The sequence below is a fragment of the Vicugna pacos genome, unplaced genomic scaffold (genome assembly GCF_048564905.1).
Source record: "Vicugna pacos unplaced genomic scaffold, VicPac4 scaffold_70, whole genome shotgun sequence".
NCBI classification, from domain to species: Eukaryota; Metazoa; Chordata; class Mammalia; order Artiodactyla; family Camelidae; genus Vicugna; species Vicugna pacos.
The window spans coordinates 61,892-89,402 of record NW_027328751.1 but is presented as its reverse complement, the minus strand read 5'-3'; the positions used below and the strand labels follow the sequence as shown (position 1 = coordinate 89,402).

Sequence of the window (27,511 nt, the reverse complement as noted above, 5' to 3'; positions counted from 1 at the left end):
GTCGACTTTATGGGAGACACGAAGAGAAGCTGGCCGAAAACATGGCTGCACGGATTGAGGAGAGATGCGAACACATTGATGAGAGATGTTCTGCTACAATAGAGAATACTGGCCTGAAGACAGCTGTAGGGGATAGCAGGCTCGAAAGGCATTCATGAGACATATTGAACCTCGCTGATACTAGCAGAAACCTACGGAGGGCCACCGTGGACTGGAGGAAGTTCCTCAATTCTCTGCTCCAAGAACGGGTCCAAGATCCCTGACGTCTACAGAGAAGAGATGGCAGAGATGATAAAAACGCTCATGTTCTTGAAAGAGGTCAGATAATCCACACGACCCAAGGGGCAATTCCAAGCCATTCAGATCAAAGTGCACCAAGCCCAGGTAAGCCTTTTCCCAGGTTTGGGCCTAGCTATCAAGCACTTGCTCTTCCCTCCCCTCCACTCAGGCATCCATTTTGAGGGATCAGTACCTGAGCTGCAATGAAGCCAGTAAGAGAAGAGCAAGCCCCTCCTAGAATCAGAGTTCCTCTAGCTTCATCCTCTGTGAACAACAGTTAACCCCATAAAGGTCAAATACTCCCGTATGAAATAGATAGGAATTGAATACTTAGCTCCCACAAAGAAACGATGGCCTTCTGCTAGATTCAGCAAATGCTGGGATTATGTCCTGTCTGGGGTGAAGGAGTGTGGTAAGTGAGGGGAATCTTTGACTCAACTTGAATCTGTATTAGGCCTCCGTTTTTCAAGACAGTCTAGGTAAATATTAGAAGTCAGATAGTGAACGGAACTGTAAAAGTCGCCAATGACATGAAAGACACAGCTTATGTGGACCGTCTTTCAATTGAGTCAAGCCCCCGGGGGCAATCTATCATGGGGGTGCAGACTTGGTTGCATTCAAGTGCTTTACCCAACATGATCGGATGATTAAGCGTTCTCATCACTGATAGAAGAACACCTGGTTCTCAGTAGCCTAGCATAGCTGCAGCAGGGTTCTCATAGCTATAATGCCTCTAGGTTCTTTGGATTCAAAGCTAAATGTATATATTTAGTTCGTTTCCTCTTGTATTTTCCTTGAGAGGGATGTTACACCTTGAAATGCCAACATTGACCAGTAGGTGTCATCGGGAGTAAAGGGCACCACATGCACAAGGGAATCCAAGCTTGGGGGTTATTTCATGTTTCCATTAGTTATTTCATGGTTCCTGTTGGTTTCGGAGGCTTCAACAGTAAAGAGCTGACATGACCCCTTTAACAGTTCGGACTGCTAGTTTGCATTCTATCTGTCTATGTTTTCCTTAGAGCTGACAAAATGTTCCCGAAATTGACAAGTCTGGCTTCTAGGTCGATTTAGTATGTTTCAGAAACTAACTTCATTTTCGTATAACTCCCAAAACATTTATATAATTTCTATTAAATTTTTAAAGACTGCAAATGAGATATCAACACAATGTCAAAACTGGAGTCTTCGGACAATCCCTCCCACCACGGCTGTATAGAAACAAAGAGATAAAAAAAATCACATTTCTGTGAAATGTATCTGGAAAGTGTTGATTCATCGATGCCCAGTTGACAGAGAAGCAGTGCAACCTGCGCTCACTCGCTCCCATGAACACAGCAATGGAAACATCCACTCACCCAGCCCTTGGCACCGGACACTTGCCGAAGAGAGGTCTGTTACTTCCAAAGACTGGATGAGGCCTCAGAACACCTGGAAGCAGGAGAAGGAAAAGCAGGGAATGGATACCAGTGCATGGTCTGAGCCCTGTTGATGGAGCAGTAAAGGTGAAACTCTCTTTAACTTGGACGCACACTCTCAAGCGGACAGGAGACATGGGATTGAAGGTGATGCGCTGAGTGTTAGAAGAGTGCACAGCAGATGCTTGGCTGACAGAACTCAAAGAATCCAGTGCAAAATATCCCCACAGTTGATTCTGAGACCAAGATCCGAGCTGCCAAATTTGAGGTAGCAGAGGCAGCGTTCAGGGAGGGATAGGGCTACGGATGGTGGCACACGCTGAGTCTCAGGGATCTGGAGTGCGTTGTGGGATGTGGTGGGTCCTATCAAGAGAGCAAACCGACCTGGGACCCCAATGAGCAAGCAACCACCCTGGCGCGCGCAGTTGAAATTATCGATATGTCCCATGGCCACACCCAGTGCATCTGCAGGACCAGAGACCAATTTGGCCTTTTGCCAATAGAGCATGTGTGGGGCTGAATCAGAGATATTGTGCATCGGGTCTGAGGGATCCAGGGGGCCTTGGGTTTGAATTCAGAATGAAAAGCCTTAGGATCTGCTACATTCATAACCTGGGCTGTGATTATGGTTTGGTTTGAGGCACAGGGTGTGCAACAGCTCTGTGGTTGCCTTCGTGCACCCGTGCCACAAGGATGAGAGGACAAGGAAGTGTGGTCCAAGACCACAGCGTGAGAAGAGGAAGGATTTCCTTCAGTTTATCTCTCGAAAGCGGATGCTACATTTTGGATGGCACCGGCACGGTTCGGCAGCGAGGACACCAAGTTCGGGCTGCGGGATCATTCCAGCAGGCCCTGATGTGTGACATCCATAGATATGCTTCCACTGGTGTTTCTGTAGACAGAGAAGCTCTTGGAAGAACTGGTTTCAGTGGGACATTCCCGTGGCACTACAAAGCACAAGCGCACTCACACTCTGCTCTTCTGGAAACACTCCAAAATAACATAGAGTAGAATGCAGAGCTGAGAAGCTTGAGAAGCTCCATTTCCACCAGAGGAAGTGTCCTGTGCTCTTTCAGATTTGTGAGATAAGCGTAATCAAAATGAGGTTATCCTAATCGAAATAGTATGGGGGGTTCATCACAACAAAGGCAACACCAGCAATTGGAGATAGACCAGACAACACACACAGGAACAGGACATGGCATCAATGTCTAGGAAAATTTGTCCTCACAGAAATCCCATGCAATTGTGTAGAGCCAAGTGTCTAAAGTTTTCACTTAACCAAGCCCTAGAAGTCTACATTAGATACCTGAAATTACCTGACCAGTAGAGATGAAGAAATACAGTAAAAGGAAAAGGAAGTACCATTTTCAGTTCCAAAGAGATTGAAGGCCCTAAAGATAAGCTTTCAGACAACTAGACTGCAAAACGCTCTCCAGAGCAAGTATTGAAAATGGAGGTGAGGGAAACACTGAAGAACAACAGTGTCTCAGAATCACAAAAGGCAGAATACCAGAAAAGGGGAAGAGAAAGCCTAAAGACGAGCCAAAGAATATCAGAAAACTCAGTGGATGAGAAAATATCAGGGCTAACATTCCGTCCTAAGCAGACGAGATATTGCAGAGGGACGCGTGAATGACTTTGAAGACAGGGGAACAGAAATCCCTCGGTCAGAAGCACACATAGGAAAGCAAGTGCAAACCAATGAAAACATTGCTGTTGAATCCTGGTTGAAGACAAGGCATGAAAGACTAAAATTCGAAAGAGTCCCAGATGGAAAAGCAAGAGATCAAGAAACAAACAATGTTTGAAAAGTGATGTGTAGAAAAATCAGACTGAAACTTGCTGAAAGCCAAGATAGAATCATCTAGGCGAATTCAGGAAGTACACAGCGTCCAAAAGAGGTGGAATCCCAATAGACTTAGCAGCAGCTGTATGATCCAAATCAACAAAGTTCATGAGCATCCCAGTGATTTAAAATGCGCCTGGAGGAAAGCAACATAGTCACAAGAGAACCTCCAGAGGGGTTTCAGCTGCTATCTCAGCAGCAATATTGCAGGACAGGGAGGAGTGCCAGGACATAGACCATAGCTTGAATGGCAAAATGCTGCCATCTAGGGTAGCCTATGCCACATGACCACCATTTCTAATAACAGCAGAGCTAGAGAATGCCACAGACCTGCAAATCTTAAAAGAATTCAGCAGTTCGAAACTTATCCTAAAAGAAAGGTTGAGAATTCTCCCCTGAAGGGATAAGCAGCAAGATGAAATGGAAAGAAGAAAACCCTTATTGGAAATGCAAGAAGAGCATGAGTGGAAAAGAAGAAACAAGAAGAAGGCAAGGAGGACATCAAAACCCTAAAGATGGGAGAGGGAAGCAGGAAATCATAGGGGATTGGAAGCACTCTCTTAAGGGAGTCAGCTTATATGACTCTCTGTTGGAAGCAAACGGAGAGATGCATGGCCTGACGTGTTTGCAAAGCAAACGAGAAGCAGACCAAGAAAGAATCAAACAAACAAACAACACAAAAAGGGTAGGGTAACATGAATATTCAAAAGAAATTACTCAAGGTGATGTCAAGGATCATTCAGTACGCATCGACCCAGTATCGCGGCTTGAATGTACTCAGCACACCTGTATTCGGAAATCAGAGGCGTGCATTTATATTCGTAAATATTGATTCATATGAGCATATCGTGACCTAACCCAAATGCCGATTTGGAATCCAATGGATTCCTAGTCCGTGATATAGACTTGCAAGTCTTCCAACAGGATGAATGAATGCCATCTTCTACACTACGTCGAGAAGAAATGGCACAAGCCTATAACAAGGAAAAGTAGCTCCGCAAAAGTGTACTAAGATCAAAAGAGACAGGCAGTAAAGTGCACATTGGGGATTGTATCAGTCCTAGGAATTTCAGCCCCCTTGAAACAAATGGATAGATGTCCCGTGAATGCGGGTGTTTCAGCAGAAATCATCCGACGGCTATGTATTGCGGGTGTGCCCATATTACAGGAACAATAGTTTCCCTTAGTGGGTCTCTGTGTACTGTGAACTGTTAGAAAGTTTAAAGACGTGTGAAACATTCAACTGAAAATGGACACACTTCCCTCCGTTGCTACAGTGCATACAGATCTGAACAAAAGGAAAGAGGGAAGAACAAAGGCCCATGGGACGCTAGTGGGTAGAATCACATTTACCGTAGGAACCTCTCGTCGGATGCAGCCCCTCCCCCAACACTGACAAGATGCAGCAGCCATTGGGGATGGCAGTTAGCGGTTGGATTCCAGGTGGAATGTTGGTGTGTACCGCGAGGCTTGTTGTGGCTGGTGGATCCTAGGTAACCGGGCAGAGTTCTGTGGGTGGATCAGTGCGATGGAGGGGCTGCCGCCCTCTGTGGAGCTTGGCTTAGGTCTTTGGTCCGGGAAGCTGTGTCAGTTCGAGATACTGCTGCTGCCCAAAGACCTGAGTTCACGGGTCAGTTTCCAGAACCTGAAAGGGCAGACAGTGGAAGATCTGCCTGTCTTCAGCTTACTGGAGAGGCTCCGAGGTCCTTTCAGACTTGCCCAGTCCTGTTGAAGTCGACTTTATGGGAGACACGAAGAGAAGCTGGCCGAAAACATGGCTGCACGGATTGAGGAGAGATGCGAACACATTGATGAGAGATGTTCTGCTACAATAGAGAATACTGGCCTGGAGACAGCTGTAGAGGATAGCAGGCTCGAAAGGCATTCATGAGACATATTGAACCTCGCTGATACTAGCAGAAACCTACGGAGGGCCACCGTGGACTGGAGGAAGTTCCTCAATTCTCTGCTCCAAGAACGGGTCCAAGATCCCTGACGTCTACAGAGAAGAGATGGCAGAGATGATAAAAACGCTCATGTTCTTGAAAGAGGTCAGATAATCCACACGACCCAAGGGGCAATTCCAAGCCATTCAGATCAAAGTGCACCAAGCCCAGGTAAGCCTTTTCCCAGGTTTGGGCCTAGCTATCAAGCACTTGCTCTTCCCTCCCCTCCACTCAGGCATCCATTTTGAGGGATCAGTACCTGAGCTGCAATGAAGCCAGTAAGAGAAGAGCAAGCCCCTCCTAGAATCAGAGTTCCTCTAGCTTCATCCTCTGTGAACAACAGTTAACCCCATAAAGGTCAAATACTCTCGTATGAAATAGATAGGAATTGAATACTTAGCTCCCACAAAGAAACGATGGCCTTCCGCTAGATTCAGCAAATGCTGGGATTATGTCCTGTCTGGGGTGAAGGGAGTGTGGTAAGTGAGGGGAATCTTTGACTGAACTTGAATCTGTATTAGGCCTCCGTTTTTCAAGACAGTCTAGGTAAATATTAGAAGTCAGATAGTGAACGGAACTGTAAAAGTCGCCAATGACATGAAAGACACAGCTTATGTGGACCGTCTTTCAATTGAGTCAAGCCCCCGGGGGCAATCTATCATGGGGGTGCAGACTTGGTTGCATTCAAGTGCTTTACCCAACATGATCGGATGATTAAGCGTTCTCATCACTGATAGAAGAACACCTGGTTCTCAGTAGCCTAGCATAGCTGCAGCAGGGTTCTCATAGCTATAATGCCTCTAGGTTCTTTGGATTCAAAGCTAAATGTATATATTTAGTTCGTTTCCTCTTGTATTTTCCTTGAGAGGGATGTTACACCTTGAAATGCCAACATTGACCAGTAGGTGTCATCGGGAGTAAAGGGCACCACATGCACAAGGGAATCCAAGCTTGGGGGTTATTTCATGTTTCCATTAGTTATTTCATGGTTCCTGTTGGTTTCGGAGGCTTCAACAGTAAAGAGCTGACATGACCCCTTTAACAGTTCGGACTGCTAGTTTGCATTCTATCTGTCTATGTTTTCCTTAGAGCTGACAAAATGTTCCCGAAATTGACAAGTCTGGCTTCTAGGTCGATTTAGTATGTTTCAGAAACTAACTTCATTTTCGTATAACTCCCAAAACATTTATATAATTTCTATTAAATTTTTAAAGACTGCAAATGAGATATCAACACAATGTCAAAACTGGAGTCTTCGGACAATCCCTCCCACCACGGCTGTATAGAAACAAAGAGATAAAAAAAAATCACATTTCTGTGAAATGTATCTGGAAAGTGTTGATTCATCGATGCCCAGTTGACAGAGAAGCAGTGCAACCTGCGCTCACTCGCTCCCATGAACACAGCAATGGAAACATCCACTCACCCAGCCCTTGGCACAGGACACTTGCCGAAGAGAGGTCTGTTACTTCCAAAGACAGGATGAGGCCTCAGAACACCTGGAAGCAGGAGAAGGAAAAGCAGGGAATGGATACCAGTGCATGGTCTGAGCCCTGTTGATGGAGCAGTAAAGGTGAAACTCTCTTTAACTTGGACGCACACTCTCAAGCGGACAGGAGACATGGGATTGAAGGTGATGCGCTGAGTGTTAGAAGAGTGCACAGCAGATGCTTGGCTGACAGAACTCAAAGAATCCAGTGCAAAATATCCCCACAGTTGATTCTGAGACCAAGCTCCGAGCTGCCAAATTTGAGGTAGCAGAGGCAGCGTTCAGGGAGGGATAGGGCTACGGATGTTGGCACACGCTGAGTCTCAGGGATCTGGAGTGCGTTGTGGGATGTGGTGGGTCCTATCAAGAGAGCAAACCGACCTGGGACCCCAATGAGCAAGCAACCACCCTGGCGCGCGCAGTTGAAATTATCGATATGTCCCATGGCCACACCCAGTGCATCTGCAGGACCAGAGACCAATTTGGCCTTTTGCCAATAGAGCATGTGTGGGGCTGAATCAGAGATATTGTGCATCGGGTCTGAGGGATCCAGGGGGCCTTGGGTTTGAATTCAGAATGAAAAGCCTTAGGATCTGCTACATTCATAACCTGGGCTGTGATTATGGTTTGGTTTGAGGCACAGGGTGTGCAACAGCTCTGTGGTTGCCTTCGTGCACCCGTGCCACAAGGATGAGAGGACAAGGAAGTGTGGTCCAAGACCACAGCGTGAGAAGAGGAAGGATTTCCTTCAGTTTATCTCTCAAAAGCGGATGCTACATTTTGGATGGCACCGGCACGGTTCGGCAGCGAGGACACCAAGTTCGGGCTGCGGGATCATTCCAGCAGGCCCTGATGTGTGACATCCATAGATATGCTTCCACTGGTGTTTCTGTAGACAGAGAAGCTCTTGGAAGAACTGGTTTCAGTGGGACATTCCCGTGGCACTACAAAGCACAAGCGCACTCACACTCTGCTCTTCTGGAAACACTCCAAAATAACATAGAGTAGAATGCAGAGCTGAGAAGCTTGAGAAGCTCCATTTCCACCAGAGGAAGTGTCCTGTGCTCTTTCAGATTTGTGAGATAAGCGTAATCAAAATGAGGTTATCCTAATCGAAATAGTATGGGGGGTTCATCACAACAAAGGCAACACCAGCAATTGGAGATAGACCAGACAACACACACAGGAACAGGACATGGCATCAATGTCTAGGAAAATTTGTCCTCACAGAAATCCCATGCAATTGTGTAGAGCCAAGTGTCTAAAGTTTTCACTTAACCAAGCCCTAGAAGTCTACATTACATACCTGAAATTACCTGACCAGTAGAGATGAAGAAATACAGTAAAAGGAAAAGGAAGTACCATTTTCAGTTCCAAAGAGATTGAAGGCCCTAAAGATAAGCTTTCAGACAACTAGACTGCAAAACGCTCTCCAGAGCAAGTATTGAAAATGGAGGTGAGGGAAACACTGAAGAACAACAGTGTCTCAGAATCACAAAAGGCAGAATACCAGAAAAGGGGAAGAGAAAGCCTAAAGACGAGCCAAATAATATCAGAAAACTCAGTGGATGAGAAAATATCAGGGCTAACATTCCGTCCTAAGCAGACGAGATATTGCAGAGGGACGCGTGAATGACTTTGAAGACAGGGGAACAGAAATCCCTCGGTCAGAAGCACACATAGGAAAGCAAGTGCAAACCAATGAAAACATTGCTGTTGAATCCTGGTTGAAGACAAGGCATGAAAGACTAAAATTCGAAAGAGTCCGAGATGGAAAAGCAAGAGATCAAGAAACAAACAATGTTTGAAAAGTGATGTGTAGAAAAATCAGACTGAAACTTGCTGAAAGCCAAGATAGAATCATCTAGGCGAATTCAGGAAGTACACAGCGTCCAAAAGAGGTGGAATCCCAATAGACTTAGCAGCAGCTGTATGATCCAAATCAACAAAGTTCATGAGCATCCCAGTGATTTAAAATGCGCCTGGAGGAAAGCAACATAGTCACAAGAGAACCTCCAGAGGGGTTTCAGCTGCTATCTCAGCAGCAATATTGCAGGACAGGGAGGAGTGCCAGGACATAGACCATAGCTTGAATGGCAAAATGCTGCCATCTAGGGTAGCCTATGCCACATGACCACCATTTCTAATAACAGCAGAGCTAGAGAATGCCACAGACCTGCAAATCTTAAAAGAATTCAGCAGTTCGAAACTTATCCTAAAAGAAAGGTTGAGAATTCTCCCCTGAAGGGATAAGCAGCAAGATGAAATGGAAAGAAGAAAACCCTTATTGGAAATGCAAGAATAGCATGAGTGGAAAAGAAGAAACAAGAAGAAGGCAAGGAGGACATCAAAACCCTAAAGATGGGAGAGGGAAGCAGGAAATCATAGGGGATTGGAAGCACTCTCTTAAGGGAGTCAGCTTATATGACTCTCTGTTGGAAGCAAACGGAGAGATGCATGGCCTGACGTGTTTGCAAAGCAAACGAGAAGCAGACCAAGAAAGAATCAAACAAACAAACAACACAAAAAGGGTAGGGTAACATGAATATTCAAAAGAAATTACTCAAGGTGATGTCAAGGATCATTCAGTACGCATCGACCCAGTATCGCGGCTTGAATGTACTCAGCACACCTGTATTCGGAAATCAGAGGCGTGCATTTATATTCGTAAATATTGATTCATATGAGCATATCGTGACCTAACCCAAATGCCGATTTGGAATCCAATGGATTCCTAGTCCGTGATATAGACTTGCAAGTCTTCCAACAGGATGAATGAATGCCATCTTCTACACTACGTCGAGAAGAAATGGCACAAGCCTATAACAAGGAAAAGTAGCTCCGCAAAAGTGTACTAAGATCAAAAGAGACAGGCAGTAAAGTGCACATTGGGGATTGTATCAGTCCTAGGAATTTCAGCCCCCTTGAAACAAATGGATAGATGTCCCGTGAATGCGGGTGTTTCAGCAGAAATCATCCGACGGCTATGTATTGCGGGTGTGCCCATATTACAGGAACAATAGTTTCCCTTAGTGGGTCTCTGTGTACTGTGAACTGTTAGAAAGTTTAAAGACGTGTGAAACATTCAACTGAAAATGGACACACTTCCCTCCGTTGCTACAGTGCATACAGATCTGAACAAAAGGAAAGAGGGAAGAACAAAGGCCCATGGGACGCTAGTGGGTAGAATCACTTTTACCTTAGGAACCTCTCGTCGGATGCAGCCCCTCCCCCAACACTGACAAGATGCAGCAGCCATTGGGGATGGCAGTTAGCCGTTGGATTCCAGGTGGAATGTTCGTGTGTACCGCGAGGCTTGTTGTGGCTGGTGGATCCTAGGTAACCGGGCAGAGTTCTGTGGGTGGATCAGTGCGATGGAGGGCCTGCCGCCCTCTGTGGAGCTTGGCTTAGGTCTTTGGTCCGGGAAGCTGTGTCAGTTCGAGATACTGCTGCTGCCCAAAGACCTGAGTTCACGGGTCAGTTTCCAGAACCTGAAAGGGCAGACAGTGGAAGATCTGCCTGTCTTCAGCTTATTGGAGAGGCTCCGAGGTCCTTTCAGACTTGCCCAGTCCTGTTGAAGTCGACTTTATGGGAGACACGAAGAGAAGCTGGCCGAAAACATGGCTGCACGGATTGAGGAGAGATGCGAACACATTGATGAGAGATGTTCTGCTACAATAGAGAATACTGGCCTGAAGACAGCTGTAGGGGATAGCAGGCTCGAAAGGCATTCATGAGACATATTGAACCTCGCTGATACTAGCAGAAACATACGGAGGGCCACCGTGGACTGGAGGAAGTTCCTCAATTCTCTGCTCCAAGAACGGGTCCAAGATCCCTGACGTCTACAGAGAAGAGATGGCAGAGATGATAAAAACGCTCATGTTCTTGAAAGAGGTCAGATAATCCACACGACCCAAGGGGCAATTCCAAGCCATTCAGATCAAAGTGCACCAAGCCCAGGTAAGCCTTTTCCCAGGTTTGGGCCTAGCTATCAAGCACTTGCTCTTCCCTCCCCTCCACTCAGGCATCCATTTTGAGGGATCAGTACCTGAGCTGCAATGAAGCCAGTAAGAGAAGAGCAAGCCCCTCCTAGAATCAGAGTTCCTCTAGCTTCATCCTCTGTGAACAACAGTTAACCCCATAAAGGTCAAATACTCTCGTATGAAATAGATAGGAATTGAATACTTAGCTCCCACAAAGAAACGATGGCCTTCCGCTAGATTCAGCAAATGCTGGGATTATGTCCTGTCTGGGGTGAAGGAGTGTGGTAAGTGAGGGGAATCTTTGACTCAACTTGAATCTGTATTAGGCCTCCGTTTTTCAAGACAGTCTAGGTAAATATTAGAAGTCAGATAGTGAACGGAACTGTAAAAGTCGCCAATGACATGAAAGACACAGCTTATGTGGACCGTCTTTCAATTGAGTCAAGCCCCCGGGGGCAATCTATCATGGGGGTGCAGACTTGGTTGCATTCAAGTGCTTTACCCAACATGATCGGATGATTAAGCGTTCTCATCACTGATAGAAGAACACCTGGTTCTCAGTAGCCTAGCATAGCTGCAGCAGGGTTCTCATAGCTATAATGCCTCTAGGTTCTTTGGATTCAAAGCTAAATGTATATATTTAGTTCGTTTCCTCTTGTATTTTCCTTGAGAGGGATGTTACACCTTGAAATGCCAACATTGACCAGTAGGTGTCATCGGGAGTAAAGGGCACCACATGCACAAGGGAATCCAAGCTTGGGGGTTATTTCATGTTTCCATTAGTTATTTCATGGTTCCTGTTGGTTTCGGAGGCTTCAACAGTAAAGAGCTGACATGACCCCTTTAACAGTTCGGACTGCTAGTTTGCATTCTATCTGTCTATGTTTTCCTTAGAGCTGACAAAATGTTCCTGAAATTGACAAGTCTGGCTTCTAGGTCGATTTAGTATGTTTCAGAAACTAACTTCATTTTCGTATAACTCCCAAAACATTTATATAATTTCTATTAAATTTTTAAAGACTGCAAATGAGATATCAACACAATGTCAAAACTGGAGTCTTCGGACAATCCCTCCCACCACGGCTGTATAGAAACAAAGAGATAAAAAAAATCACATTTCTGTGAAATGTATCTGGAAAGTGTTGATTCATCGATGCCCAGTTGACAGAGAAGCAGTGCAACCTGCGCTCACTCGCTCCCATGAACACAGCAATGGAAACATCCACTCACCCAGCCCTTGGCACAGGACACTTGCCGAAGAGAGGTCTGTTACTTCCAAAGACTGGATGAGGCCTCAGAACACCTGGAAGCAGGAGAAGGAAAAGCAGGGAATGGATACCAGTGCATGGTCTGAGCCCTGTTGATGGAGCAGTAAAGGTGAAACTCTCTTTAACTTGGACGCACACTCTCAAGCGGACAGGAGACATGGGATTGAAGGTGATGCGCTGAGTGTTAGAAGAGTGCACAGCAGATGCTTGGCTGACAGAACTCAAAGAATCCAGTGCAAAATATCCCCACAGTTGATTCTGAGACCAAGCTCCGAGCTGCCAAATTTGAGGTAGCAGAGGCAGCGTTCAGGGAGGGATAGGGCTACGGATGTTGGCACACGCTGAGTCTCAGGGATCTGGAGTGCGTTGTGGGATGTGGTGGGTCCTATCAAGAGAGCAAACCGACCTGGGACCCCAATGAGCAAGCAACCACCCTGGCGCGCGCAGTTGAAATTATCGATATGTCCCATGGCCACACCCAGTGCATCTGCAGGACCAGAGACCAATTTGGCCTTTTGCCAATAGAGCATGTGTGGGGCTGAATCAGAGATATTGTGCATCGGGTCTGAGGGATCCAGGGGGCCTTGGGTTTGAATTCAGAATGAAAAGCCTTAGGATCTGCTACATTCATAACCTGGGCTGTGATTATGGTTTGGTTTGAGGCACAGGGTGTGCAACAGCTCTGTGGTTGCCTTCGTGCACCCGTGCCACAAGGATGAGAGGACAAGGAAGTGTGGTCCAAGACCACAGCGTGAGAAGAGGAAGGATTTCCTTCAGTTTATCTCTCGAAAGCGGATGCTACATTTTGGATGGCACCGGCACGGTTCGGCAGCGAGGACACCAAGTTCGGGCTGCGGGATCATTCCAGCAGGCCCTGATGTGTGACATCCATAGATATGCTTCCACTGGTGTTTCTGTAGACAGAGAAGCTCTTGGAAGAACTGGTTTCAGTGGGACATTCCCGTGGCACTACAAAGCACAAGCGCACTCACACTCTGCTCTTCTGGAAACACTCCAAAATAACATAGAGTAGAATGCAGAGCTGAGAAGCTTGAGAAGCTCCATTTCCACCAGAGGAAGTGTCCTGTGCTCTTTCAGATTTGTGAGATAAGCGTAATCAAAATGAGGTTATCCTAATCGAAATAGTATGGGGGGTTCATCACAACAAAGGCAACACCAGCAATTGGAGATAGACCAGACAACACACACAGGAACAGGACATGGCATCAATGTCTAGGAAAATTTGTCCTCACAGAAATCCCATGCAATTGTGTAGAGCCAAGTGTCTAAAGTTTTCACTTAACCAAGCCCTAGAAGTCTACATTAGATACCTGAAATTACCTGACCAGTAGAGATGAAGAAATACAGTAAAAGGAAAAGGAAGTACCATTTTCAGTTCCAAAGAGATTGAAGGCCCTAAAGATAAGCTTTCAGACAACTAGACTGCAAAACGCTCTCCAGAGCAAGTATTGAAAATGGAGGTGAGGGAAACACTGAAGAACAACAGTGTCTCAGAATCACAAAAGGCAGAATACCAGAAAAGGGGAAGAGAAAGCCTAAAGACGAGCCAAAGAATATCAGAAAACTCAGTGGATGAGAAAATATCAGGGCTAACATTCCGTCCTAAGCAGACGAGATATTGCAGAGGGACGCGTGAATGACTTTGAAGACAGGGGAACAGAAATCCCTCGGTCAGAAGCACACATAGGAAAGCAAGTGCAAACCAATGAAAACATTGCTGTTGAATCCTGGTTGAAGACAAGGCATGAAAGACTAAAATTCGAAAGAGTCCCAGATGGAAAAGCAAGAGATCAAGAAACAAACAATGTTTGAAAAGTGATGTGTAGAAAAATCAGACTGAAACTTGCTGAAAGCCAAGATAGAATCATCTAGGCGAATTCAGGAAGTACACAGCGTCCAAAAGAGGTGGAATCCCAATAGACTTAGCAGCAGCTGTATGATCCAAATCAACAAAGTTCATGAGCATCCCAGTGATTTAAAATGCGCCTGGAGGAAAGCAACATAGTCACAAGAGAACCTCCAGAGGGGTTTCAGCTGCTATCTCAGCAGCAATACTGCAGGACAGGGAGGAGTGCCAGGACAAAGACCATAGCTTGAATGGCAAAATGCTGCCATCTAGGGTAGCCTATGCCACATGACCACCATTTCTAATAACAGCAGAGCTAGAGAATGCCACAGACCTGCAAATCTTAAAAGAATTCAGCAGTTCGAAACTTATCCTAAAAGAAAGGTTGAGAATTCTCCCCTGAAGGGATAAGCAGCAAGATGAAATGGAAAGAAGAAAACCCTTATTGGAAATGCAAGAAGAGCATGAGTGGAAAAGAAGAAACAAGAAGAAGGCAAGGAGGACATCAAAACCCTAAAGATGGGAGAGGGAAGCAGGAAATCATAGGGGATTGGAAGCACTCTCTTAAGGGAGTCAGCTTATATGACTCTCTGTTGGAAGCAAACGGAGAGATGCATGGCCTGACGTGTTTGCAAAGCAAACGAGAAGCAGACCAAGAAAGAATCAAACAAACAAACAACACAAAAAGGGTAGGGTAACATGAATATTCAAAAGAAATTACATCAAGGTGATGTCAAGGATCATTCAGTACGCATCGACCCAGTATCGCGGCTTGAATGTACTCAGCACACCTGTATTCGGAAATCAGAGGCGTGCATTTATATTCGTAAATATTGATTCATATGAGCATATCGTGACCTAACCCAAATGCCGATTTGGAATCCAATGGATTCCTAGTCCGTGATATAGACTTGCAAGTCTTCCAACAGGATGAATGAATGCCATCTTCTACACTACGTCGAGAAGAAATGGCACAAGCCTATAACAAGGAAAAGTAGCTCCGCAAAAGTGTACTAAGATCAAAAGAGACAGGCAGTAAAGTGCACATTGGGGATTGTATCAGTCCTAGGAATTTCAGCCCCCTTGAAACAAATGGATAGATGTCCCGTGAATGCGGGTGTTTCAGCAGAAATCATCCGACGGCTATGTATTGCGGGTGTGCCCATATTACAGGAACAATAGTTTCCCTTAGTGGGTCTCTGTGTACTGTGAACTGTTAGAAAGTTTAAAGACGTGTGAAACATTCAACTGAAAATGGACACACTTCCCTCCGTTGCTACAGTGCATACAGATCTGAACAAAAGGAAAGAGGGAAGAACAAAGGCCCATGGGACGCTAGTGGGTAGAATCACTTTTACCTTAGGAACCTCTCGTCGGATGCAGCCCCTCCCCCAACACTGACAAGATGCAGCAGCCATTGGGGATGGCAGTTAGCGGTTGGATTCCAGGTGGAATGTTGGTGTGTACCGCGAGGCTTGTTGTGGCTGGTGGATCCTAGGTAACCGGGCAGAGTTCTGTGGGTGGATCAGTGCGATGGAGGGGCTGCCGCCCTCTGTGGAGCTTGGCTTAGGTCTTTGGTCCGGGAAGCTGTGTCAGTTCGAGATACTGCTGCTGCCCAAAGACCTGAGTTCACGGGTCAGTTTCCAGAACCTGAAAGGGCAGACAGTGGAAAATCTGCCTGTCTTCAGCTTACTGGAGAGGCTCCGAGGTCCTTTCAGACTTGCCCAGTCCTGTTGAAGTCGACTTTATGGGAGACACGAAGAGAAGCTGGCCGAAAACATGGCTGCACGGATTGAGGAGAGATGCGAACACATTGATGAGAGATGTTCTGCTACAATAGAGAATACTGGCCTGGAGACAGCTGTAGAGGATAGCAGGCTCGAAAGGCATTCATGAGACATATTGAACCTCGCTGATACTAGCAGAAACCTACGGAGGGCCACCGTGGACTGGAGGAAGTTCCTCAATTCTCTGCTCCAAGAACGGGTCCAAGATCCCTGACGTCTACAGAGAAGAGATGGCAGAGATGATAAAAACGCTCATGTTCTTGAAAGAGGTCAGATAATCCACACGACCCAAGGGGCAATTCCAAGCCATTCAGATCAAAGTGCACCAAGCCCAGGTAAGCCTTTTCCCAGGTTTGGGCCTAGCTATCAAGCACTTGCTCTTCCCTCCCCTCCACTCAGGCATCCATTTTGAGGGATCAGTACCTGAGCTGCAATGAAGCCAGTAAGAGAAGAGCAAGCCCCTCCTAGAATCAGAGTTCCTCTAGCTTCATCCTCTGTGAACAACAGGGAACCCCATAAAGGTCAAATACTCTCGTATGAAATAGATAGGAATTGAATACTTAGCTCCCACAAAGAAACGATGGCCTTCCGCTAGATTCAGCAAATGCTGCGATTATGTCCTCTCTGGGGTGAAGGGAGTGTGGTAAGTGAGGGGAATCTTTGACTCAACTTGAATCTGTATTAGGCCTCCGTTTTTCAAGACAGTCTAGGTAGATATTAGAAGTCAGATAGTGAACGGAACTGTAAAAGTCGCCAATGACATGAAAGACACAGCTTATGTGGACCGTCTTTCAATTGAGTCAAGCCCCCGGGGGCAATCTATCATGGGGGTGCAGACTTGGTTGCATTCAAGTGCTTTACCCAACATGATCGGATGATTAAGCGTTCTCATCACTGATAGAAGAACACCTGGTTCTCAGTAGCCTAGCATAGCTGCAGCAGGGTTCTCATAGCTATAATGCCTCTAGGTTCTTTGGATTCAAAGCTAAATGTATATATTTAGTTCGTTTCCTCTTGTATTTTCCTTGAGAGGGATGTTACACCTTGAAATGCCAACATTGACCAGTAGGTGTCATCGGGAGTAAAGGGCACCACATGCACAAGGGAATCCAAGCTTGGGGGTTATTTCATGTTTCCATTAGTTATTTCATGGTTCCTGTTGGTTTCGGAGGCTTCAACAGTAAAGAGCTGACATGACCCCTTTAACAGTTCGGACTGCTAGTTTGCATTCTATCTGTCTATGTTTTCCTTAGAGCTGACAAAATGTTACCGAAATTGACAAGTCTGGCTTCTAGGTCGATTTAGTATGTTTCAGAAACTAACTTCATTTTCGTATAACTCCCAAAACATTTATATCAATTCTATTAAATTTTTAAAGACTGCAAATGAGATATCAACACAATGTCAAAACTGGAGTCTTCGGACAATCCCCCCCACCACGGCTGTATAGAAACAAAGAGATAAAAAAAATCACATTTCTGTGAAATGTATCTGGAAAGTGTTGATTCATCGATGCCCAGTTGACAGAGAAGCAGTGCAACCTGCACTCACTCGCTCCCATGAACACAGCAATGGAAACATCCACTCACCCAGCCCTTGGCACAGGACACTTGCCGAAGAGAGGTCTGTTACTTCCAAAGACAGGATGAGGCCTCAGAACACCTGGAATCAGGAGAAGGAAAAGCAGGGAATGGATACCAGTGCATGGTCTGAGCCCTGTTGATGGAGCAGTAAAGGTGAAACTCTCTTTAACTTGGACGCACACTCACAAGCAGACAGGAGACATGGGATTGAAGGTGATGTGCTGAGTGTTAGAAGAGTGCACAGCGGATGCTTGGCTGACAGAACTCAAAGAATCCAGTGCATAATATCCCCACAGTTGATTCTGAGACCAAGCTCCGAGCTGCCAAATTTGAGGTAGCATAGGCAGCGTTCAGGGAGGGATAGGGCTACGGATGGTGGCACACGCTGAGTCTCAGGGATCTGGAGTGCATTGTGGGATGTGGTGGGTCCTATCAAGAGAGCAAACCGACCTGGGACCCCAATGAGCAAGCAACCACCCTGGCGCACGCAGTTGAAATTATCGATATGTCCCATGGCCACACCCAGTGCATCTGCAGGACCAGAGACCAATTTGGCCTTTTGCCAATAGAGCATGTGTGGGGCTGAATCAGAGATATTGTGCATCGGGTCTGAGGGATCCAGGGGGCCTTGGGTTTGAATTCAGAATGAAAAGCCTTAGGATCTGCTACATTCATAACCTGGGCTGTGATTATGGTTTGGTTTGAGGCACAGGGTGTGCAACAGCTCTGTGGTTGCCTTCGTGCACCCGTGCCACAAGGATGAGAGGACAAGGAAGTGTGGTCCAAGACCACAGCGTGAGAAGAGGAAGGATTTCCTTCAGTTTATCTCTCAAAAGCGGATGCTACATTTTGGATGGCACCGGCACGGTTCGGCAGCGAGGACACCAAGTTCGGGCTGCGGGATCATTCCAGCAGGCCCTGATGTGTGACATCCATAGATATGCTTCCACTGGTGTTTCTGTAGACAGAGAAGCTCTTGGAAGGACTGGTTTCAGTGGGACATTCCCGTGGCACTACAAAGCACAAGCGCACTCACACTCTGCTCTTCTGGAAACACTCCAAAATAACATAGAGTAGAATGCAGAGCTGAGAAGCTTGAGAAGCTCCATTTCCACCAGAGGAAGTGTCCTGTGCTCTTTCAGATTTGTGAGATAAGCGTAATCAAAATGAGGTTATCCTAATCGAAATAGTATGGGGGGTTCATCACAACAAAGGCAACACCAGCAATTGGAGATAGACCAGACAACACACACAGGAACAGGACATGGCATCAATGTCTAGGAAAATTTGTCCTCATAGAAATCCCATGCAATTGTGTAGAGCCAAGTGTCTAAAGTTTTCACTTAACCAAGCCCTAGAAGTCTACATTAGATACCTGAAATTACCTGACCAGTAGAGATGAAGAAATACAGTAAAAGGAAAAGGAAGTACCATTTTCAGTTCCAAAGAGATTGAAGGCCCTAAAGATAAGCTTTCAGACAACTAGACTGCAAAACGCTCTCCAGAGCAAGTATTGAAAATGGAGGTGAGGGAAACACTGAAGAACAACAGTGTCTCAGAATCACAAAAGGCAGAATACCAGAAAAGGGGAAGAGAAAGCCTAAAGACGAGCCAAAGAATATCAGAAAACTCAGTGGATGAGAAAATATCAGGGCTAACATTCCGTCCTAAGCAGACGAGATATTGCAGAGGGACGCGTGAATGACTTTGAAGACAGGGGAACAGAAATCCCTCGGTCAGAAGCACACATAGGAAAGCAAGTGCAAACCAATGAAAACATTGCTGTTGAATCCTGTTTGAAGACAAGGCATGAAAGACTAAAATTCGAAAGAGTCCCAGATGGAAAAGCAAGAGATCAAGAAACAAACAATGTTTGAAAAGTGATGTGTAGAAAAATCAGACTGAAACTTGCTGAAAGCCAAGATAGAATCATCTAGGCGAATTCAGGAAGTACACAGCGTCCAAAAGAGGTGGAATCCCAATAGACTTAGCAGCAGCTGTATGGTCCAAATCAACAAAGTTCATGAGCATCCCAGTGATTTAAAATGCGCCTGGAGGAAAGCAACATAGTCACAAGAGAACCTCCAGAGGGGTTTCAGCTGCTATCTCAGCAGCAATACTGCAGGACAGGGAGGAGTGCCAGGACATAGACCATAGCTTGAATGGCAAAATGCTGCCATCTAGGGTAGCCTATGCCACATGACCACCATTTCTAATAACAGCAGAGCTAGAGAATGCCACAGACCTGCAAATCTTAAAAGAATTCAGCAGTTCGAAACTTATCCTAAAAGAAAGGTTGAGAATTCTCCCCTGAAGGGATAAGCAGCAAGATGAAATGGAAAGAAGAAAACCCTTATTGGAAATGCAAGAAGAGCATGAGTGGAAAAGAAGAAACAAGAAGAAGGCAAGGAGGACATCAAAACCCTAAAGATGGGAGAGGGAAGCAGGAAATCATAGGGGATTGGAAGCACTCTCTTAAGGGAGTCAGCTTATATGACTCTCTGTTGGAAGCAAACGGAGAGATGCATGGCCTGACGTGTTTGCAAAGCAAACGAGAAGCAGACCAAGAAAGAATCAAACAAACAAACAACACAAAAAGGGTAGGGTAACATGAATATTCAAAAGAAATTACTCAAGGTGATGTCAAGGATCATTCAGTACGCATCGACCCAGTATCGCGGCTTGAATGTACTCAGCACACCTGTATTCGGAAATCAGAGGCGTGCATTTATATTCGTAAATATTGATTCATATGAGCATATCGTGACCTAACCCAAATGCCGATTTGGAATCCAATGGATTCCTAGTCCGTGATATAGACTTGCAAGTCTTCCAACAGGATGAATGAATGCCATCTTCTACACTACGTCGAGAAGAAATGGCACAAGCCTATAACAAGGAAAAGTAGCTCCGCAAAAGTGTACTAAGATCAAAAGAGACAGGCAGTAAAGTGCACATTGGGGATTGTATCAGTCCTAGGAATTTCAGCCCCCTTGAAACAAATGGATAGATGTCCCGTGAATGCGGGTGTTTCAGCAGAAATCATCCGATGGCTATGTATTGCGGGTGTGCCCATATTACAGGAACAATAGTTTCCCTTAGTGGGTCTCTGTGTACTGTGAACTGTTAGAAAGTTTAAAGACGTGTGAAACATTCAACTGAAAATGGACACACTTCCCTCCGTTGCTACAGTGCATACAGATCTGAACAAAAGGAAAGAGGGAAGAACAAAGGCCCATGGGACGCTAGTGGGTAGAATCACTTTTACCTTAGGAACCTCTCGTCGGATGCAGCCCCTCCCCCAACACTGACAAGATGCAGCAGCCATTGGGGATGGCAGTTAGCGGTTGGATTCCAGGTGGAATGTTGGTGTGTACCGCAAGGCTTGTTGTGGCTGGTGGATCCTAGGTAACCGGGCAGAGTTCTGTGGGTGGATCAGTGCGATGGAGGGGCTGCCGCCCTCTGTGGAGCTTGGCTTAGGTCTTTGGTCCGGGAAGCTGTGTCAGTTCGAGATACTGCTGCTGCCCATAGACCTGAGTTCACGGGTCAGTTTCCAGAACCTGAAAGGGCAGACAGTGGAAGATCTGCCTGTCTTCAGCTTACTGGAGAGGCTCCGAGGTCCTTTCAGACTTGCCCAGTCCTGTTGAAGTCGACTTTATGGGAGACACGAAGAGAAGCTGGCCGAAAACATGGCTGCACGGATTGAGGAGAGATGCGAACACATTGATGAGAGATGTTCTGCTACAATAGAGAATACTGGCCTGGAGACAGCTGTAGAGGATAGCAGGCTCGAAAGGCATTCATGAGACATATTGAACCTCACTGATACTAGCAGGAACATACGGAGGGCCACCGTGGACTGGAGGAAGTTCCTCAATTCTCTGCTCCAAGAACGGGTCCAAGATCCCTGACGTCTACAGAGAAGAGATGGCAGAGATGATAAAAACGCTCATGTTCTTGAAAGAGGTCAGATAATCCACACGACCCAAGGGGCAATTCCAAGCCATTCAGATCAAAGTGCACCAAGCCCAGGTAAGCCTTTTCCCAGGTTTGGGCCTAGCTATCAAGCACTTGCTCTTCCCTCCCCTCCACTCAGGCATCCATTTTGAGGGATCAGTACCTGAGCTGCAATGAAGCCAGTAAGAGAAGAGCAAGCCCCTCCTAGAATCAGAGTTCCTCTAGCTTCATCCTCTGTGAACAACAGGGAACCCCATAAAGGTCAAATACTCTCGTATGAAATAGATAGGAATTGAATACTTAGCTCCCACAAAGAAACGATGGCCTTCCGCTAGATTCAGCAAATGCTGGGATTATGTCCTCTCTGGGGTGAAGGGAGTGTGGTAAGTGAGGGGAATCTTTGACTCAACTTGAATCTGTATTAGGCCTCCGTTTTTCAAGACAGTCTAGGTAGATATTAGAAGTCAGATAGTGAACGGAACTGTAAAAGTCGCCAATGACATGAAAGACACAGCTTATGTGGACCGTCTTTCAATTGAGTCAAGCCCCCGGGGGCAATCTATCATGGGGGTGCAGACTTGGTTGCATTCAAGTGCTTTACCCAACATGATCGGATGATTAAGCGTTCTCATCACTGATAGAAGAACACCTGGTTCTCAGTAGCCTAGCATAGCTGCAGCAGGGTTCTCATAGCTATAATGCCTCTAGGTTCTTTGGATTCAAAGCTAAATGTATATATTTAGTTCGTTTCCTCTTGTATTTTCCTTGAGAGGGATGTTACACCTTGAAATGCCAACATTGACCAGTAGGTGTCATCGGGAGTAAAGGGCACCACATGCACAAGGGAATCCAAGCTTGGGGGTTATTTCATGTTTCCATTAGTTATTTCATGGTTCCTGTTGGTTTCGGAGGCTTCAACAGTAAAGAGCTGACATGACCCCTTTAACAGTTCGGACTGCTAGTTTGCATTCTATCTGTCTATGTTTTCCTTAGAGCTGACAAAATGTTACCGAAATTGACAAGTCTGGCTTCTAGGTCGATTTAGTATGTTTCAGAAACTAACTTCATTTTCGTATAACTCCCAAAACATTTATATCAATTCTATTAAATTTTTAAAGACTGCAAATGAGATATCAACACAATGTCAAAACTGGAGTCTTCGGACAATCCCTCCCACCACGGCTGTATAGAAACAAAGAGATAAAAAAAAATCACATTTCTGTGAAATGTATCTGGAAAGTGTTGATTCATCGATGCCCAGTTGACAGAGAAGCAGTGCAACCTGCGCTCACTCGCTCCCATGAACACAGCAATGGAAACATCCACTCACCCAGCCCTTGGCACAGGACACTTGCCGAAGAGAGGTCTGTTACTTCCAAAGACAGGATGAGGCCTCAGAACACCTGGAAGCAGGAGAAGGAAAAGCAGGGAATGGATACCAGTGCATGGTCTGAGCCCTGTTGATGGAGCAGTAAAGGTGAAACTCTCTTTAACTTGGACGCACACTCTCAAGCGGACAGGAGACATGGGATTGAAGGTGATGCGCTGAGTGTTAGAAGAGTGCACAGCAGATGCTTGGCTGACAGAACTCAAAGAATCCAGTGCAAAATATCCCCACAGTTGATTCTGAGACCAAGCTCCGAGCTGCCAAATTTGAGGTAGCAGAGGCAGCGTTCAGGGAGGGATAGGGCTACGGATGGTGGCACACGCTGAGTCTCAGGGATCTGGAGTGCGTTGTGGGATGTGGTGGGTCCTATCAAGAGAGCAAACCGACCTGGGACCCCAATGAGCAAGCAACCACCCTGGCGCGCGCAGTTGAAATTATCGATATGTCCCATGGCCACACCCAGTGCATCTGCAGGACCAGAGACCAATTTGGCCTTTTGCCAATAGAGCATGTGTGGGGCTGAATCAGAGATATTGTGCATCGGGTCTGAGGGATCCAGGGGGCCTTGGGTTTGAATTCAGAATGAAAAGCCTTAGGATCTGCTACATTCATAACCTGGGCTGTGATTATGGTTTGGTTTGAGGCACAGGGTGTGCAACAGCTCTGTGGTTGCCTTCGTGCACCCGTGCCACAAGGATGAGAGGACAAGGAAGTGTGGTCCAAGACCACAGCATGAGAAGAGGAAGGATTTCCTTCAGTTTATCTCTCAAAAGCGGATGCTACATTTTGGATGGCACCGGCACGGTTCGGCAGCGAGGACACCAAGTTCGGGCTGCGGGATCATTCCAGCAGGCCCTGATGTGTGACATCCATAGATATGCTTCCACTGGTGTTTCTGTAGACAGAGAAGCTCTTGGAAGGACTGGTTTCAGTGGGACATTCCCGTGGCACTACAAAGCACAAGCGCACTCACACTCTGCTCTTCTGGAAACACTCCAAAATAACATAGAGTAGAATGCAGAGCTGAGAAGCTTGAGAAGCTCCATTTCCACCAGAGGAAGTGTCCTGTGCTCTTTCAGATTTGTGAGATAAGCATAATCAAAATGAGGTTATCCTAATCGAAATAGTATGGGGGGTTCATCACAACAAAGGCAACACCAGCAATTGGAGATAGACCAGACAACACACACAGGAACAGGACATGGCATCAATGTCTAGGAAAATTTGTCCTCACAGAAATCCCATGCAATTGTGTAGAGCCAAGTGTCTAAAGTTTTCACTTAACCAAGCCCTAGAAGTCTACATTAGATACCTGAAATTACCTGACCAGTAGAGATGAAGAAATACAGTAAAAGGAAAAGGAAGTACCATTTTCAGTTCCAAAGAGATTGAAGGCCCTAAAGATAAGCTTTCAGACAACTAGACTGCAAAACGCTCTCCAGAGCAAGTATTGAAAATGGAGGTGAGGGAAACACTGAAGAACAACAGTGTCTCAGAATCACAAAAGGCAGAATACCAGAAAAGGGGAAGAGAAAGCCTAAAGACGAGCCAAATAATATCAGAAAACTCAGTGGATGAGAAAATATCAGGGCTAACATTCCGTCCTAAGCAGACGAGATATTGCAGAGGGACGCGTGAATGACTTTGAAGACAGGGGAACAGAAATCCCTCGGTCAGAAGCACACATAGGAAAGCAAGTGCAAACCAATGAAAACATTGCTGTTGAATCCTGGTTGAAGACAAGGCATGAAAGACTAAAATTCGAAAGAGTCCCAGATGGAAAAGCAAGAGATCAAGAAACAAACAATGTTTGAAAAGTGATGTGTAGAAAAATCAGACTGAAACTTGCTGAAAGCCAAGATAGAATCATCTAGGCGAATTCAGGAAGTACACAGCGTCCAAAAGAGGTGGAATCCCAATAGACTTAGCAGCAGCTGTATGGTCCAAATCAACAAAGTTCATGAGCATCCCAGTGATTTAAAATGCGCCTGGAGGAAAGCAACATAGTCACAAGAGAACCTCCAGAGGGGTTTCAGCTGCTATCTCAGCAGCAATATTGCAGGACAGGGAGGAGTGCCAGGACATAGACCATAGCTTGAATGGCAAAATGCTGCCATCTAGGGTAGCCTATGCCACATGACCACCATTTCTAATAACAGCAGAGCTAGAGAATGCCACAGACCTGCAAATCTTAAAAGAATTCAGCAGTTCGAAACTTATCCTAAAAGAAAGGTTGAGAATTCTCCCCTGAAGGGATAAGCAGCAAGATGAAATGGAAAGAAGAAAACCCTTATTGGAAATGCAAGAAGAGCATGAGTGGAAAAGAAGAAACAAGAAGAAGGCAAGGAGGACATCAAAACCCTAAAGATGGGAGAGGGAAGCAGGAAATCATAGGGGATTGGAAGCACTCTCTTAAGGGAGTCAGCTTATATGACTCTCTGTTGGAAGCAAACGGAGAGATGCATGGCCTGACGTGTTTGCAAAGCAAACGAGAAGCAGACCAAGAAAGAATCAAACAAACAAACAACACAAAAAGGGTAGGGTAACATGAATATTCAAAAGAAATTACTCAAGGTGATGTCAAGGATCATTCAGTACGCATCGACCCAGTATCGCGGCTTGAATGTACTCAGCACACCTGTATTCGGAAATCAGAGGCGTGCATTTATATTCGTAAATATTGATTCATATGAGCATATCGTGACCTAACCCAAATGCCGATTTGGAATCCAATGGATTCCTAGTCCGTGATATAGACTTGCAAGTCTTCCAACAGGATGAATGAATGCCATCTTCTACACTACGTCGAGAAGAAATGGCACAAGCCTATAACAAGGAAAAGTAGCTCCACAAAAGTGTACTAAGATCAAAAGAGACAGGCAGTAAAGTGCACATTGGGGATTGTATCAGTCCTAGGAATTTCAGCCCCCTTGAAACAAATGGATAGATGTCCCGTGAATGCGGGTGTTTCAGCAGAAATCATCCGACGGCTATGTATTGCGGGTGTGCCCATATTACAGGAACAATAGTTTCCCTTAGTGGGTCTCTGTGTACTGTGAACTGTTAGAAAGTTTAAAGACGTGTGAAACATTCAACTGAAAATGGACACACTTCCCTCCGTTGCTACAGTGCATACAGATCTGAACAAAAGGAAAGAGGGAAGAACAAAGGCCCATGGGACGCTAGTGGGTAGAATCACTTTTACCTTAGGAACCTCTCGTCGGATGCAGCCCCTCCCCCAACACTGACAAGATGCAGCAGCCATTGGGGATGGCAGTTAGCAGTTGGATTCCAGGTGGAATGTTGGTGTGTACCGCGAGGCTTGTTGTGGCTGGTGGATCCTAGGTAACCGGGCAGAGTTCTGTGGGTGGATCAGTGCGATGGAGGGGCTGCCGCCCTCTGTGGAGCTTGGCTTAGGTCTTTGGTCCGGGAAGCTGTGTCAGTTCGAGATACTGCTGCTGCCCAAAGACCTGAGTTCACGGGTCAGTTTCCAGAACCTGAAAGGGCAGACAGTGGAAGATCTGCCTGTCTTCAGCTTACTGGAGAGGCTCCGAGGTCCTTTCAGACTTGCCCAGTCCTGTTGAAGTCGACTTTATGGGAGACACGAAGAGAAGCTGGCCGAAAATATGGCTGCACGGATTGAGGAGAGATGCGAACACATTGATGAGAGATGTTCTGCTACAATAGAGAATACTGGCCTGGAGACAGCTGTAGAGGATAGCAGGCTCGAAAGGCATTCATGAGACATATTGAACCTCGCTGATACTAGCAGAAACATACGGAGGGCCACCGTGGACTGGAGGAAGTTCCTCAATTCTCTGCTCCAAGAACGGGTCCAAGATCCCTGACGTCTACAGAGAAGAGATGGCAGAGATGATAAAAACGCTCATGTTCTTGAAAGAGGTCAGATAATCCACACGACCCAAGAGGCAATTCCAAGCCATTCAGATCAAAGTGCACCAAGCCCAGGTAAGCCTTTTCCCAGGTTTGGGCCTAGCTATCAAGCACTTGCTCTTCCCTCCCCTCCACTCAGGCATCCATTTTGAGGGATCAGTACCTGAGCTGCAATGAAGCCAGTAAGAGAAGAGCAAGCCCCTCCTAGAATCAGAGTTCCTCTAGCTTCATCCTCTGTGAACAACAGGGAACCCCATAAAGGTCAAATACTCTCGTATGAAATAGATAGGAATTGAATACTTAGCTCCCACAAAGAAACGATGGCCTTCCGCTAGATTCAGCAAATGCTGGGATTATGTCCTGTCTGGGGTGAAGGGAGTGTGGTAAGTGAGGGGAATCTTTGACTGAACTTGAATCTGTATTAGGCCTCCGTTTTTCAAGACAGTCTAGGTAAATATTAGAAGTCAGATAGTGAACGGAACTGTAAAAGTCGCCAATGACATGAAAGACACAGCTTATGTGGACCGTCTTTCAATTGAGTCAAGCCCCCGGGGGCAATCTATCATGGGGGTGCAGACTTGGTTGCATTCAAGTGCTTTACCCAACATGATCGGATGATTAAGCGTTCTCATCACTGATAGAAGAACACCTGGTTCTCAGTAGCCTAGCATAGCTGCAGCAGGGTTCTCATAGCTATAATGCCTCTAGGTTCTTTGGATTCAAAGCTAAATGTATATATTTAGTTCGTTTCCTCTTGTATTTTCCTTGAGAGGGATGTTACACCTTGAAATGCCAACATTG

General features: G+C 45.9%; 1 long non-coding RNA gene across 1 annotated transcript; it reads right to left on the bottom strand.

Moving 5' to 3' along the window:
* LOC140694634 (uncharacterized) lies at nucleotides 1-26,161 on the bottom strand. The gene is made up of 3 exons (XR_012070212.1): nucleotides 26,022-26,161; nucleotides 1,638-1,710; nucleotides 1-266 (listed from the first exon to the last, which is right to left on the bottom strand). It is a non-coding gene; the product is annotated as an uncharacterized lncRNA (long non-coding RNA).
* Between the last annotated feature and the right edge of the window lie 1,350 nt (nucleotides 26,162-27,511).